Source organism: Triturus cristatus, chromosome 1_2, assembly GCF_964204655.1.
Source record: "Triturus cristatus chromosome 1_2, aTriCri1.1, whole genome shotgun sequence".
NCBI lineage: Eukaryota > Metazoa > Chordata > Amphibia > Caudata > Salamandridae > Triturus > Triturus cristatus.
Window position 1 is genome coordinate 120,534,984 of NC_140580.1, and position 17,630 is coordinate 120,552,613.

General features: G+C 46.0%; 1 pseudogene across 1 annotated transcript in view; it reads left to right on the plus strand.

Moving 5' to 3' along the window:
• Window positions 1–17,630, plus strand: part of LOC146866933 (lysine-specific demethylase 5B-like) — a 623,554-nt pseudogene that overhangs the window by 161,527 nt on the left and 444,397 nt on the right. Inside the window, exon 6 of the transcript XR_014966711.1 lies at window positions 16,226–16,364. The product of XR_014966711.1 is annotated as a lysine-specific demethylase 5B-like (transcript). The remainder of the gene's footprint in view (window positions 1–16,225; window positions 16,365–17,630) is intronic.

Consider the following 17,630-nt stretch of genomic DNA (forward strand, 5'->3'; position numbering starts at 1 on the left):
GCCTCGTCAGCGCCTTCGAAGCCGACGAATCAGATGTCGAAGACATCACTCCGGCACAGAGGGGCATGAGTACTAACATCGACCCCCCCACCCTCGACGGCACCAAAAAAGGCTTCGGTCACGCCTTCGCCCTCGGGCCTAGGCACGACCAAAGACACTGCTTCCCATACCTCGCTTTTGGGCCCGGTTAAGAAGCCCACCAAGCCTTCTGGCGGCTCGGGCTCGAGCCAGCCTGCCGTCGGTGCCGAGAAACACTCCTCCGCACCGGCGCTGAAAAAGTAAATGGCATCCTCCTCCGTCCTCCGCGCCGAGCTCCACCTCGAAGCACTCTGCGCCGAAAACTGGCACTAGCTCCTCGGTACCGGCACCATCCTCGGAGCCGAGCAAAAAGCCAAAGGCCCTCGAAACACACACCTCGAAGCCGAAAGTCATCCCGGAGCCGAGAAAACATCCGGACATTTCTAAGCCGCACAGTTCAAAACAAACAAACCGATGCCGGCTACAAGGCTAAAAAACATACGGCTTCGACACCTTCGGCACCAAAGGATCGGCCACTCACAGACGGAACTATTTCAGCCCGATCCACTACAAAAGACACTGGTCAAGGACCCTAAAACTGGACATTTGATGCTCAGCATCAAAAAGAGACCGCTGGACAAGCCTGCCCCAGCTCCACCTCCAAAGAGAAGAGACTTTGCTACCTCCCCTTTGAGAATACGTTCACCCCCTCCTCCACCTCCTCCTCCACCTCCTCCTCCGTCTCCTCCTCCACCTCCTCCCTCTCCTCCACCTCCCCCACCTCATCATTCCCCCACACCCTCTCCTGATGAGGATGATGACGATGTCTACGATGACACAGGGGACGGGCCCCATGACCAGCCCACAGGGGACCCCACTCCTATAGGCTCCCCAGACCCATGGGACGTCTACAACATTCCTAACGTCCCGCAGGACGACTTTTACCCTTCAAGACCATCCTCCCCTGAAGACACAATGGGGTTTAACTAATTACTCCATAGGGCGGCACACTACCACGGAGTTGATCTCCATACAGATCCCGTGGAGGAGGACTTCCTCCTCGATACCTTTGATACTACACGCAAGACCACTTCCGCCCTGCCCATGCTAAAACGGGTTATCAAGCACGTGCCTGAAGTCTTTAAAGACCCAGTCAGGGCCAGAGTCATCAACCCTCGCATTTAGAAGAAGTATAAGGCAGCCCCTACAGACCCCACTTACATCAGAGGGCCCGCACCACTAGACACCCTGGTAGCCTCCACTGCAAGGAAGCGTGCAAACTCCCAGGCCTCAGGCGAAACACCACCACCTGATAAGGAGTCCAAACTCCTAGACGCCTCTGGCAAGCGCACTGCATCCCAGGTGGCCAACATATGGTGCATCGCAAACGCACAAGCGCTTTTGGCAAGATATGACAGGGCACATTATGACGAACTAGAAGCCATAATGCAACACCTCCCTGACAAGTACAAGAATAGAGCCAACAAATTAATCCAGGAGGGTAAAACCATTACCAACACCTCCATTCGCTGCACCCTAGATGTAGCTGACACCGCCTCTAGAGCAATTAACACCTGCGTCCTCCTCCATAGGCATGCCTGGCTACGTATTTCAGGTTTCAAACCTGAGGTGCAGGCTTCCATCCTGAACCACGCCTTTGACCAGGAACATCTGTTTGGGCCACACGTTGACGTTGCCCTGGAAAAAATGAAAAAGGACACCGATACGGTAAAGTCTATGGGAGCCTTAAAGTCACACAATCCCAGGCGCTCCTTTCGCCGCTCTTCCTTTCAAAGCACCTCCAAAGGCTACTCCTCAGACAGCGCCTCCACTTCCTATAAAACCCCTACCCAATCCACCTTCACTAGGGGTTACCAGAGAGGCGGCTACAGGGGAAATCACAAAAAAAGCAGAGGCAAACCTAACACCTCCCGCTCTGCCTCCACCCCTGCCCAATGACTTCCCTCCACTCCCCCCAGACCATTCCACTCCAGTCGGGGGCAGACTCCACAATTTCCTCCCTGTCTGGACTACTATCACAAATGGGTAACACAGATAATTTGGCCAGGCTACTGCCTCAAACTAACATCTACCCCCCCCAATCTTTCCACCCAAACAACGTCCGATGTCACAGGAACATTTGTCACTTCTACAGCAGGAGGTGATCTCCCTCCTACAAAAGAGTGCGATAGAACTAGTTCCTGCCCACCAACAAAATATGGGAGTTTACTCCCTATATTTTCTCATACCAAAAAGAGACGACACTCTACTGCCCATCCTAGATCTCAGACCCCTAAATCACTATATACACTCAGACCATTTCCACATGGTCACACTCGAGCAAGTACTTCCCCTGCTCTCCCAAAACGACTTCCTTGCCACCCTAGACCTCAAGGACGCCTATTTCCACATTCCCATTCACACAGCTCACAGAAAGATTCTCTGGTTTGTAGTGGACGGTCAACATTATCAATTCAAGGTGCTCCCATTTGGAGTCAGCACCGCGAGTGTTTACCAAGTGCCTAGCGGTAGTGGCAGCACACCTGTGAAGACAACACATCCACGTCTTCCCATATCTAGACGACTGGCTAATAAAAGCCAGCTCATACAACCAGTGTGTACAACACACTCAAGCCACTATCCAGCTACTTCACGAACTGGGCTTCACAGTAAACCACACAAAGTCCCATCTGCAACCGTCCCACGTAAAACAATACCTCGGTGCCACTATAGACACCTCAAAAGCGCTAGCCTACCCCAGTCCGGCCAGGATAGCGAGCATTCAGGCTCTACGCGCCAAATTTCAGCCGGAACACTCTCTTCCAGCTCGAGTGTTAATGCAACTAATAGGAATGATGGCCTCTTGCATATTCATAGTACCCCACGCAAGACTCCAAATGCGTCCTCTCCAAGAGTGCTTAGCACGCCAATGGAACCAGGCCCAGGGTCAATTAACAGATCTGGTGTTGGTAGACGGTCGTGCCCATCGCTCTCTGCAGTGGTGGACCACCAAAAACCTTTCCAAAGGGCGACCGTTCCTTGACCTGGTTCCTCAGATAGTACTGACAGCGGACGCATCGCTCTCCGGCTGGGTAGCTCACCTACTACATCACACCATGCAGGGCAGGTGGACACCTCAACAAAAGTTACTCCACATCAACCATCTGGAGTTACTAGCCATATTCTTAGCCCTAAAATCCTTTCAAACACATATATCCGGCAAGGCAGTCCTAGTCCGCACAGACAACATGACAGCCATGTACTATATACAAAAACAAGGGGGCACACACTCTCCGCAGCTCTCTCAGCTAGCACAGAGCATATGGAGAAGGGCTATACCCCAAAAAATCTTTCTCCTAGCCCAACATGTCCCAGGAGTCCAGAACACTATGGCCGATCTGCTGAGCAGACAAACACAACAGATCCACGAGTGGGAACTCCATCCGCAAGTTCTTCACCCGTACTTTCAACTGTGGGGGCAGCCACAGATAGACCTCTTTGCCACCCACGAAAACGCCAAATGCCCAAGCTTCACCGCCAGGTATCCACACCCATTGTCCAAAGGCAATGCGATATGGATAAACTGGTCAGGCAAATTTGCGTACGCTTTTCCGCCTCTCCCTCTCATTCCATTAGTGGTGCGCAAACTACAGCAACACTCCCTAACTCTCATCCTAGTTGCTCCCACTTGTGCCAGACAACCATGGTACACCACATTGCTGGAACTATCAGTAGTACCGCACCAAAAGTTACACCTCTCTCCACGCCTCTTAACCCAGAACCATGGAGAGATCAGACACCCGGTCCCAGCTCGGCTCAACCTTGCGATCTGGCTCCTGAAATCCTAGAATTCGGTTATCTAAATCTTCCCCCATACTGTATGAACGTCTTTAGAGTAGCTAGACAACCTACCACTAGGGCTTGCTACGCAGCCAAGTGGAAACGTTTTGTGGTCTATTGTCACAATAATAACTTCAATCCCCTAGATGTGTCCATTCAACACATCATAGGCTATTTACTATACCTACAAAGATGCAATCTGGCCTACATGTCTATTAGACTGCACCTTGCAGCCATAGCAGCTTATCTACAAAACAGGCAACATCTATCACTCAGTCAGTCAAATATCTTTATTCGGTTTAAGTACAAACCATAAAAGCATACTACAAAACACAATATATAAAAACAGTTGTAGGTACGTGACTCAATTAACACAATCATGGCTCATAAAAACGTATAAAAGCATTCAATAAAACCACGTAAAAACAATTTCCTTTTTAACACAATTAAAAAAGGATGTTCATGATATAATGTTAAGTTCATTTCCTCAACATTCTTATGGCAGCTGATAAAAAATTGGCAACGTTAAAAGTTTCCCAAACGTCAGTTAACATTTGCAAGTAGAGAAGGGCAGGTCTCACTTGCACAAAACCTTTGTTTTTTAAAATAGGGAGAATAAAACGTTTCCTAATGACAATAAGGTGTTCACAGAAAAAGAGGAAATGTGTGATGTCTTGTTGCGAAAAATTATCACAAGTACAAGGGCCAAGATCCTCTACCCTCTTCCATCCTTTCTGTTCTCCAATAAGAAGATGCAGTTGATTAAATCTAAATCTAGTCAGTAAGAAGCGATGATTGTTATTTGTGACATAGCCTAAATATGGTTCCATGGATAGTGTTTTTACATAGCTGGTGGGCCCTTACTGTCACCTTTACCAGCTCTCTCTCTTCCCTATCCATGGTGGCTATGTGCAAGAACATTTCCTTACACCATTTTATATCTCCCTTCACTAGAGCTTCTGGAGAATGATATAATTCTGGACGACCCAGCTTTGCTGCCAACCTCTGAATATATTTAAGCCAGGGTATACACAACCCATAGTCAAGTGACATACAATCTTTCATAATAATATGATTAAGCATTAAGTCAGGGTTTAACCAAGTAGCTATCCATTTCAATAGTGGTGCCACGGCAATAGCATCTTCAACAAAGCCGATTCCAAGCTCTTGATGTGTATTGTAGTTGGCTGTTGTTTTAGGGACAGATAGGAGGTTCTTTAGGAACCTATCTTCAACAATCTGTATGTTCTTTACATTTTTTATTCCCCATAGCTCGGCCCCATACATGGCTAGTGAAATGCACTTGGCTCTGTATATTTGAATGAGGGCCTTCATTGGCCTGGCTCTTAACTTTCTGGCAAAACCCAGTATGGCCAGGGTTGCTCTTATCAGTACAATTTTTTTTCGCTGTGATTTGAGTTACCCAGGATCCTTGGTCGTCGAAAAGTACACCCAAGTATGGAAACGACGACACCCAGGTTAATATATGGCCCTCACAAAAAAAGGTTTTAGCCTTTGGGGATTTCTGTCCAATAGCCATTACATGTGATTTTGAGAAATTTACGCTTAAATCTAATGACTTCATGAAGCCAGAAAAGGAATCTACCAATAATTGAAGTCCCACAGCCATTCTTGCTAAGAGGGCGGCGTCATCCGCATATAAAAGTGCGGGAATCAAGCGTTTCCCTGCGCAGGGAATATCTTTACAGGAGGCAATTAAGGAAGTATCTAGGTTATTGATATATAATGTAAAGAGCAGGGGCGCCAGAATGCACCTGTCTAACTCCATTTGATATGGGTATACCTTCCGTACAATTACCCTGTTGATCATACCTCACCGTTACAGATAAATCCCTATGCAGGTCGGCTAAGAAATAGATGAGGTTTTTGTCTACTCCACAGATTAGGAGCAAAGACCACAGCTTTGACCTGTTTACTCGATCAAAGGCCGAGGACAGGTCCATAAAAGCTACTAATAGTGTTCCATTCTTTGCCACCGTATATTTACCTATTAGTAGTTGCAAGTTCAGGCATTGGTCCGTGGTGCCCATCCCTTTTCTGAAGCCATACTGGGCCATAGAGAGTGTTCCAGATTCCTCGAGCCAGCCAATCAGTTGGCCAAGGACCACCCTACCCAAAACTTTCACAGAAGAGTCAATTAGGGATATCGGGCAATAACCGCTCGGATCACCTCTGTTACCCTTCTTATAAATGGGTATAATAACAGATCGTGCCCATGACGGGGGTAGACCCAATTGACAGGCGTTAACAAAGACATTATATAAAATCTTTGACCAGGTTTTTACATCTGATTTAAAAAGGTCTGCCGGGACTCCATCGGGTCCCGGAGCCTTATTACTTGTCATCTGCATAATGGCATGTGTTACTTCTAGTTCAGTGAAGGTCAAAGAATATTTCTCCATGTTTAAGACTGGGCCATCCAACATCCCATTTCCATCATAAACCTGTTTGAAATGAGTGTGCCATTTTTCTTCCTGTATACCACAATCAAGCTCGCTGTTATTTTTATCCTGGAAAAAAGGCATATTTATCACAGTCAAAAACTTAGCACTATTTTTAATTACATCTATTGATAAAAGCTCGTTCCAGGCTTCCTGCCTAATTTCATTTTTTCGCGTTCTTTGTGCTTTTTTCTAATTATTCCTAAGGGCGGCAATTTCCGCTTTGTCGGGCAAATCAGCTTTCAAAGCTACCTTCAACTTCCGTTGGGCTATTGAACAGTTATGGTCAAACCATTTTTCCCCGTCCCTGGGTTGCCCCTTAACTACTTTTTTAAGGTCACTATAGACCTGGGTACAGATTCTGCCATAGGCTACTAGGACCTCATCCCCTATGACACCGTCTTTCAGACAAGTGGTCATGTGGTCCCCAACCTTTCCCAGCAAATTTTTCTTGAAGTCCATTGGCACCACGCGGCACCATTTCAGGCGTCGCGCTTGATCGGTGGGCCTTATGTCATGGATTCCAGCAGTCAGGTTGGGTTTCACTTTTTTCCTTAGATCATCTGTCAGAGTCACCTTTACTGGGTTATGATCTCCATAGGGGGACCAACTAACATTATACTGACTAACCCTACTTGCTAGGTTTGCGCTCACAAAAATATGATCAATAGTTGACCCAGAGCCTCTTCCTTTAAAGGTTGGGATATCTCCTGTAAATTTGGTGGGGTAGATCAGATCATTACCTACCACCAAATCTTCTAAATACAATCCCGACGGGGTGTGTTCAAAGTGATTATTATCTTGGTTTGCTGGACCTAAACTGTCCCAAACAAAACAGTTACCTTTACAACAATGAACATTAAAATCTCCAAGCATAATAACCGAATAATGATTCGTACTATTAACATTATACGATTCCAAAAAGTCATAAAGACTGACCAAATGTTCATTAAAAAAACTCTTATCAAAGGAGTTATAAAAGTTGACAATGAGCCAATTCCCAGTTAGTTTTGTTAAAATTTCCACTGCAAGGCAGTAAGGCGTGCCTGTCTCTACTTGTGAATAAACCCCCTCAAGTTTTAATGAGATGAGGGTTAAAAGACCACCCTTTGCCCTCCCCATGGGGGAAGCAACTGCTGCCGACCAAAAAGCAGCATACCCATCCCAAAAAAGGTGTTCTCCGTGTCCCAGGTTTCTTGTAACCCAATAATTTCACAGTCTGTCAAACAGTCCCTCCATTGTGCATCATTTGCTTTACTATTCAGCCCAGCAATGTTCCAGCTAAGGACCCTCGTACCTATACGTGGGGCCCTAACTGCCATCGTACCATCAGTAGGACCACCTTGGGCATCCCCCTCTGTGTTCATAACATTTGGGGTACCACCCCCACAAGGGCTCCCTGAGTCTCCAATTAACCCACATTCCTCCTCCACAATCAATGTGGAAACTTCTACAGCTGGTGTGGGCTGGGCCCGGCCATATTCAAGTCAATCATTTAAATCTAGATCACTTAGGGGTTGATAACGATTGAACGTGGCAACCCCGCGGCTGGTAACCCCTACAGTGCCAATTCCTCTGCCCTCACATAAGTCATTAATGGGCTGCTGAGTTAGATGTCTATAAAAATATCCCAGTGGACGAAGTGTAATGCCCTGATCAGTATGTGGCAGCGAGGAAGCTCTTAGCAAAGCATTATTAACGAGAAGTGGGTTACTAAAATTTATAATTACACAATCCCCCCTAATGTTCTTGTGTAATTGTCCTATCCATGAGACTCTCCTGGTGGTTAGTATCTGTCGTGATAGACCAACCGGGAACCCACACTCTCTATTCAACCACGATACAGTTTTATTCTTTAGGGATTCGTGGGGTTCTGGCTTATTAGACAGACTACCCTCTACTAAGGGTGGAACATTTGTCAACACTGCGACAAATGGGGCACATTCAGGAGGTAAATCGGGTTGTGCACTGACCGTGCGACTGGTCTTTACTACTGCCGGCCCGCTCTTACTCCCTATACATGTGACTGGTGGTGGAGTTTTACTCGCAGTTGCCAGGGATACAGCAACTGCTGATTCTACCAAACAGGGTCCTTCCTTAATGGGCTTTGGTGTCTGGTTGTTAACCCTAGGGCCCTTATCGGCATTGCTATTGCTTACAATTATATCATTCCGGGGTCCCAGGAGGTTTCCTAATCTCACAATTTCTGCAGACAACGTGTCAATTTTGGCCACAAGGGGTTTAACTATCTTAGTGATTTTGGCCTCTAAAATTCCAATCAGGCAGTCTATTTGCTCTGAATCTATTTTAATAGTGGCATTATTAGCCGGGACCTCATATAGGCTTTACCCACTAGTAGGTGGCGGGTCTGGTTTTTTTATTTGTGTTGCGGCCCCCCCCCACCCGTTTATTTTGTGTCAGCTTGTGAGATCTCAACACTATCTGTGTTACCAGGGCCGGGGAACGGTCTGGTGGAGCATCATTGATGACATTTAGGTCGACCATATTTTCCTGATCCTGCACTAATTCAGGGGGCGGCAGAGCTAAATCTGCCGTATTTATCACATCGTATTGATCAGTACTACAGCTATCACCCTGAATAGGAGAAGACAATGCAGTGGGCGAGCTAGACAATGAAATGGAACTGGTCCCCTGGCCCAATGATTTACGTCTTTCACTGTTAATTTTAGTTACAACTTTCACCAGGTAATTATCTAGAGTTGCAGCTACAGGAAGTGTTTTACCTGTTGTGGATTTCAACATTTTCAATGGTAACACAGAGGCCCAAAAAAGACTAAATATAGTGTTTAGACAGAAAAATAATCACACAACAGTGGTAAGGGGTAATTCAGCTCCTTATCCTGTGATAGAGCCACACAAGCTCTATTAATTTAAACAATGTCAGTGTCCAAAGTATCAGGGGACGGCAGCGAAGACCTGGGGCCAAAAAGCGTGGCCCAGCCCAGCCTCAGAGGGCCCACCCTTTGCACGGGCTTAGCCCGGCGCCGCCCGCGCGCGTCCCGCGACGCTGAGGGAGCCTTGGTCTTTTAAGCGCCTCCGGGCGCGAACACGGCAGGAAATTGGGCGCAAAGCAACCTGGGAGCTGTAGTCTCCCCCTGTCACGGCCGCGATGGAGTGAAGCGGCGTCAGGGTCGACCCGCAGCGTCAGGGCCCCAGGAGCGGCGGAGTGACCAAATCAGCGTGTAGCAGGTCCGCAGGTAGGAAACAGACTCCAAACACAAGCCCCCCATCTATCACTCTTTAGAGTACCTGCCATAAAAGCCTTCATGGAAGGCCTCAAAAGAATAATTCCCCCCAGAGTGCCACCCTCACCTGTGTGGAAACTAAACATTGTTCTCACAAGACTAATGGGGCCTCCCTTTGAACCTCTACACAAATGTGAACTTCAATTCCTAACATGGAAAACGGATTTTCTTGTAGCCAACACTTCCCTCAGAAGGTCAGTGAAATACAAACACTCACCATTCAAGAACCTTTTCTGCAAATGCACCATAGCAAGGTTGTTCTCCGTACTAATCCGAAATTCCTCCCTGAAGTCATTTCTCCTTTTTACCTAAACCAATCTGTGGAACTACCCGTATTCTTCTCGCAGCCACAGACCGTTGCAGAAAAACTCTCCACACATTAGATGTTAAACAAGCCTTACTCTACTACATCGAGAGAACACAACCCTTTCGTAAGACCAAACAACTATTCGTGTCTTTCTCACCATCACACAAAGGCAACCCGATCTCCAAATCTGGGATAGCTAGGTGGATTGTCAAATGCATACAGATTTGCTACAACAAAGCAAAACAAACGCTATCTGTTCCCCCTAAAGCCCACTCTACACGTAAGATAGGGGCTTCCATGGCATTCTTAGGGAACATCCCCTTAGATGATATCTGCAAAGCAGCTACATGGTCAACACCGCACACTTTCACTAAACACTTTTGTGTAGATGTGCAAACTAAGCAACAAGCTAGTGTGGGCAGGCTGTACTCAAAACATTGTTTCAAACCACTGCAACAGATATTGGTGGTCGCCGCTAGGAGCGAATACTGCTGTATAATCTATGCACAGTGTGTAATCTGCAGCTCATATGCCTCGGAACGGCAAATGCTACTTACCAGTATGCATCTGTTCTTGGCATGTAGAGCTGCAGATCTACACACGCCCACCCGCCTCCCCGGCTACCTTTATCTGTTCCAGTTTATCTTATTTAGATACAGCACTCCATTTCCCTGCTGGCGAAAAACAATCTGAGGATGGAGCCAAAAGCAATGCGCAATACGATCCGAAGGAGGAGTCACATACCTCGTGATTTCCAAAGACTTTCCAAGAGGTAAAACAACTGCAAACATCCGGGCCCAACAACAGATGGCGATCTATGCACAGTGTGTAGATCTGCAGCTCTACATGCCAAGAACAGATGCGTACTGGTAAGTAGCATTTGATATATATATATATATTTATTTTACCTACTGGCGGTTGCCAGTTGTAGTTATAGTTAGGACCTATTTTCCATAGGAAATCCACAGCATTCTATTCTCAATAACTTTGGCGCCGATTGATGAATCTTCGCAAACTTTTCAAAATTTTTGGCCAGCTCCGATCCACTCCTATCCTGAAAGTCTCGGGATGATTCGTGTAGCCGAAAAAAAAAGGGTGGGTCCCAAAACGTTTTTTTGCCCATGCAATTTCCCATAGGACCTTTAGCCGCAGCTACAGCCCAAACTGCTGAACGGAATTACACGAAATTTGGCAAAGAGGTAGTCCTCAGTTGAGACTTGTGCCTTTTGCTTAAATGGTGTCAATCAGTTCAGTAGTTCCTGAGAAAATTACAGTTAAAAGTACATTTATATCTATGGCCGCGCTGGATCCGCGCACCCTGGGCGCACTTTCCTGATCACGCGCTGAATGCTAATTGGCTGTCAAGTGGTTGTCAACATTCGAAACCAGGAGCTGTTGGCAGCCATTTTGTGCCTCGGTAGAAGTGAGGCTGAAGAAGTCTGTGGAATAAGTGTGCAAAACGTATAAAGGGGGCAGGGTAGAAATACCCTGACCCTCTAGACCTGCTTAGGGGGTCCCAGAAGGACTCCCAGGGCCCCCCAATTTTTTATTTAATTATTTTTTTTAAACCGAAAGTGCGCGCAGGGTGCGCGGATCCTGCCATTAAAAAAAAAAAGGGAGATGTTTTATATTTAGCCCCCGGGGGAGGCGCCAAATCCCTGGGCAAAATTATTAAATCAAAGCCCCTCCCAGTATAATTTGTGGGGGGGGCTCAATGGCCCCCCAAGCCCCGGGGACCACTACCCCCGGGTCTTTATGTATTGAGGGAGGGGGCTGCGTGGCCCCCCTCCTGGAGCCCTCGAGGGCCCTGGGGACCGCCACCCCCCAGGGCAGGCTCCTGCCGTGTCCTGGGGTGCCCACCCCCAGGACACTGTTGTTTGCTATGAGAGGGCGGGAGTCTCCCGCCCTCCCATAGCAAACTTGGTTTGGATTTTGAAAGAGGGAGCAGGGAAACCCATATTGCTTTTCCACACGGGGAGCTGCATGTCAGCAGCTCCCCATGTGGAAAAGCAATGCCGGCTCCCGAAGGACGCGGGGAGCCGGCTGGGACCGTGGGGGCGTTGGGGCTCCCCCACGGTCCCCAACGTTTTTTATAAGCACCGGGGGATGGGGTCCCCGGGGATAATAAAAATTAGTGATAGGGGCTATTGTTTTTTTTTTACGGTAAAATTAGGAGTCCCGCGTCCAGCGCGGCCCCCTGATGTGCACGGGTTGGATGCACGACTACTAACCTGTAGGGTGCACGACTCCAGCGGGTTTGGTGCACGATTTCTACGCGTTGGATGCAATATTCTAACGCGTTGGGTGCGCGACTCCAAAAAAAACCGGAAAAAAACAATTAAAAAATATATAATATAAGTATATTTAAAAGAATATAAAATAATAAAAATATAATTTATTTAAAAAAATATATATTTTAAAAAAATGTGTAGTGTAATTTAAAAAAATATATATAAAAATAGATTTAAAAAATGTAGTTAAAGAATATAAAAAAATAAGAACAAGAAATACATTTTAAAAATATCGTTTAAAAAACCTTTGAAGTTCACTGAAAAAACCATAAGTTTCAGACATGTTATAGTTAGGAATTAGCATTTTAAAAACCTTAGAAATTCACTGAAAGAACCATCGGTTTCAGGGGTGTTATAGTTAGCTGGACATTTCACTCGTACAAAACCATAGAAATTCCCCCGTTATAGTTAGTTCAGCTAACTATAACTCGCGTCCCGCAATGCACTGCTGATGACGTCACATATTACATCACTCATGACATGGTCAGTGACATCACTGATGACATCACTCATGACATCATCCCTGTGATAATTTGATGCATCTTCTCACACCCTAGTATAAGCTTTGATACACCCACTCTAAATTACAGACTGCCATTCTCAAAACCATAGACACTCCAACACCAATAACTACATACCCACTTACTGATTCTTAGGTCTACACACCCATCCACTCACTCACCCGTACAGTCACTCATACTTATGGTCACTTAGTACAGGACTATCATATGCACTCATACACCTATATAGACACTCACACACCGCCACTCATCCATAGAGGTACTCACACACCTACTCTGTCATGCAAGTAATTAATCACACTGTCATTTACTCACCTATACAGTTATACACACACCAGCTCAATTACTCATACAAATACTAGCACATTCTTACGCTCTTATACAATCAATGATCCAAGCACACACTCATCCATACAGCCACTCTCACAATCACACACTCTCACTTATAGCCATTTATGTACTCCAAAACACATATATACTGCCTTTCACATATGTAGCTACTCACACATGTACCAGTGAAATATACATTAACTCACTAACACAACCATACATAACTCACCCACCCATATAGTCCATCACAGATGCACTCTTGAAACCATGCACCCAGTGAATCACCCACTCACACCTCTATGCACATTCACACACCCCACCCACACTCAGGCACCCATACAGATACTCAGACAACCAATCTATAACCCATATAGACACTCATGTAGCTATTTGCAAACCCATGCAGCCGCTTACACACCAACAGTCAGACGGATACAGACATTCACACAGTTTAGTCACTAACCCATGCATTCAGTAAGATACGTTTAATCACTCACTTATAGAGTCAGTCACGCACCAACAAAATTATCCATTCACACACTTATACTCCCACTCATTCTTTAATATGCCTTTCCCTATATATAATAAACATATTTAAACTTTACAGAAACACACAGACACTGGATGATGTCATCAGTGATGTCATTTGAGATGTCATCAGTGATGTCACTGACCATGTCATGAGTGATGTAATATGTGACGTTATCGGCAGTGCATTGCGGGGGCGTGACTTATAGTTAGCTGAACTAACTATAAAGGGGAAATTTCTATGGTTTTGTACGAGTGAAATGTCCAGCTAACTATAACACCCCTGAAACCTATGTTTTTTCAGTGAATTTCTAAGGTTTTTTAAATATTAATTCCTAACTATAACATGTCTGAAACCTATGTTTTTTTCAGTGAATATATATATATATATATATATGTGTGTTCAAGTATATATGGGTATATAGTGCAAGTATGGTTGTGCTGAACTTCTTCCATAGAGCGTAAATATCTGCTTTTGTAACTACTCCTTTCTTGGTGCTCTAATTCGACCTTCACTTGGTAGTTGCTTATGCACTTATTTTTCCTTTCCCCTCTGGGCTTCTACATAGCATAGTCCCGAGAGTTACCTTCCCTCTAGGAGGGTTTTTTTCTGACTGAGAGTGGTCTTTACCAAACGTTGTTGTTCATACAATGCATTTTTTTCAGCAATGATGAAACACTGAAAAGAGAATCTCTGAGCACACATATGTATATACATATGTGATGTGATCCGAGATTCTCTTTTCGGTGTTTCACAGGGTAGGATTAGTCCACACACTAGTTTCCAAAACAAGGGGAGCTCTAATCCAGTGGTATGGGCTGTTGTCCTTGGTCCTTGAGCCTTGTCCAGTCTTGGGTTGAATACCTTCGTCAGGGCTACATAGTATAATTGTTTCTATAAAGGGTTTTCTCTAACACTCTCTTATCGCCCCCACTACTGTGAGCAGTGTTTTCCACATGCTTCTCACAGTTTTACAGACTTTAGCTCCCAACGGGCTTCCTACAGTCCTTCTGGTGGAGCATTTTCCTTGCTTCACCTATAATTCTTAAGACAGCCTGGTCACTTTATCTCATTATGGACCGGCTAGTCCTATTCAGGGATCTTTAGTGAGTTTAGTTCCCAGAACCTCCTCCAGGGATGGTGTTGCTTGGATATCTAATTCTAAGATAAAGAATCTGTGGCTAGATGTCTCTTATCAAATGAATAAGTTACTTACCTTCTGTAACGCCTTATTTGGTAGAGACAGGATCTAGCCGCAGATTCCTTAACGACCCACCCATCCTCCCCGCTCTGCAAACTGCTGGTCATGTTACCTACAAGATCCCTTTCTTCGCATTCTGATGCCTTGCTTTAGGACATTTGACACAAAGAGGTCTCTTTATTGACACACTGTTAACATATATATATATAGGAAAACAATGAGAGAGCAAGGGAAATGCGGGGTGTGTCCGGATCCCCAATGTAATGATAGACTAAACAATGTGGACCAACCCACTATGTCGGTATGGTACAATCACTATTCTTGTAAGTACATGGACCCATTAGGTGTGTTTAAAAGACCCCTCACACACCAACCTGGTTGGTGTCATGCTAGTGAGTGGCAAAGGTGGAAGGCGCCACGTGAAAAAGTGAAGTACCTACACACGCGCTAAGGTGAGCTGTGGTCTCCCGTCGTCTTGGCTGGACCAGCCAAGACGACGGGAGACCACATCAGGTTTAAAGACGGGCTACTCACCGAGACCAAATTGGCACACCGGATGAGTCCTCTCCCGACCCTCGATCAACTGCCCTAACCTTAATATAGTGTTTTTTACAAGTGTCTGTAAGTACGCCAACACTTAGACCACACACCTTAGTGCATGTGTTGGTACGTCACTTCTTTTTCACGTGGCGCCTTCCACCTTTGCCACTCACTAGCCTCACTAACCGGTCCTGAAGAAAGTCCCTCCCACACACCTTTTTGCGGGCTGAAACATAGTCAACTAAGGATAATAATCTCCTAGTAGTTGCACCACACATTTTTAACTATATCCTGAGCCACTATTAATAAACTTTACAGGCAAGGATCCTCAGAGATATTTGTAATAAAAACTCACGACACATCACACATTTACACCACACTAGCTCTGCTGTAATCAGGCATCGTAGCACAACCGGGGGGCATTCGGCCACCCGGTTGGGATCCCAATGAAGAAGCATGACACCATCCAGGTTGGTGTGTGAGGGGTCTTTTAAACACACCTAATGGGTCCATGTACTTACCACAATAGTGATTGTACCATACCGACATAGTGGGTTCGTCCACATTGTTTAGTCTATCATTACACTGTTAACATAAGTAATTTCTATAGGTGGCTCTGCGTTGTTGGCTCGAAAAGTAGTTACAGAAGAAACTGACGTCAGCGCATCAGGAGAGGGCTTAAGTGGACTCCATTTACGTCACATCCGGAGGATGATGTCGCTACAGAGTCGACACCCTCTACTGACATGCAGAGGTACTGCTGCAAAAATATCCGGATCTAGTCCGGCACCTGGGGAGAATTCTAAGATAAGGAATCTGTGACTAGATCCCATCTCAGATGAGGCGTTACCGAAGGTAAGTAACTTATTCATTAAGCCACGATGACTAGAAAATCAATCCTTGCTTATTTTTTCCCACAGGCCACACAGTTCAATTAGCGTTCTTGCGGCAGCATTGGCGGAAGTCGAGAATGTTCCTGCATATCTTCCAAATGGCTTGGCTTTGAAAGATGCTTTACAGAAAGCCAAAGAATGGATGCAGGAAGTGGATACCATGCAGGTGGGATGAAGTTGTTTGTCTACAGTTCCTATTGTTTCTCGTAACATTTTTCCTTTCATTGTCTCACATGCAAGACAACAGTTTGTCGCCACTGAAAAAACAGTGTTTCTCACAGAAATTCTAAATGCCAAAAGAATTACCACTGGAACTTCATTGATTCAACCCTAATAAAGTCATTGGTGCTGTGCTAAACATTTGGTCCTTAAATTAAGTGGTGACCTGTGGTCCTTTAACCAGTGTCCAGTCAGAACACTTTTTAAAGAACAGAGTGGCAATTTATTTCAATGCAGGTCTGAACCCATTCAGAGGTACCTAAGCTCCACAAGATGGCCACTTCAGCCACCCTGCATAATGAGCTGAGCCTTTCTCCTTCAAGAAAGAAGGAAGATTTTACTTAACCCTGTAAGCATCGGTTTGTAGCGTGTTGTGCTGTAGATTCCCAGGCTCAGAACACTTCTGCACCTCCATCGTACCCAAACTCTGCCGCACCATCAACTGCTCCATCGAGTCCACCACCTTCCCTGAAGCCTGGAAATATGCAGAGGTCAACCCACTGCTGAAGAAACCCTCTGCTGACCTTGACGAATCTCAATAACTACAGACCCATCTCTCTGCTCCCCTTCCCAGCCAGAGTCATTGAGAAAGTCATCAACGCCTAACTTTGAGTTCATTGAAATGAACCACAACCTGGACCTCTCCCAATCGGGCTTCAGAAGCAATCACAGCATCGAGACCACTCTCCTCGCCGCTACAGACATCTGCACCCTCCTCGACTGAGGCAAGGCTGCTGCCCTCATCCTCCTGGATCTCTCCGCCGCCTTCGACACATCTCCCACCGCACCCTCTGCGCAAGACTCCACAATGCCGGTATCCGCAGCAAAACCCTAGAATGAATCTGCTTTTCCTCACCAGCCAAACAGTCAGACTCCCATCGTTAAACTCATAACCCACAGAGATCAGCTGCGGAGTGCCTTAGTAATCCTCCCTGAGCCCCACCCTCTTCAACATCTACATGCCCCCGCTTGCAGCCATTGTCAGAAGCCACGGACTCAGCATTGTCTCCTATGCCGAGGACACCCAGCTGATTCTCTCCCTCCCAAACGAACCTACAGCTGCCAAAAGCAACTTACACAACGGAATGAAGGCAGTCACCACTTGGATGATGGACAGCTTTCTCAAGCTCAACTCAGACAAGACCAGAGTCCTCAACTTGGGCTCCACCCCCTTCACCTGGGACAACTTCTGGTGGCCCACAGCACTCTGAAC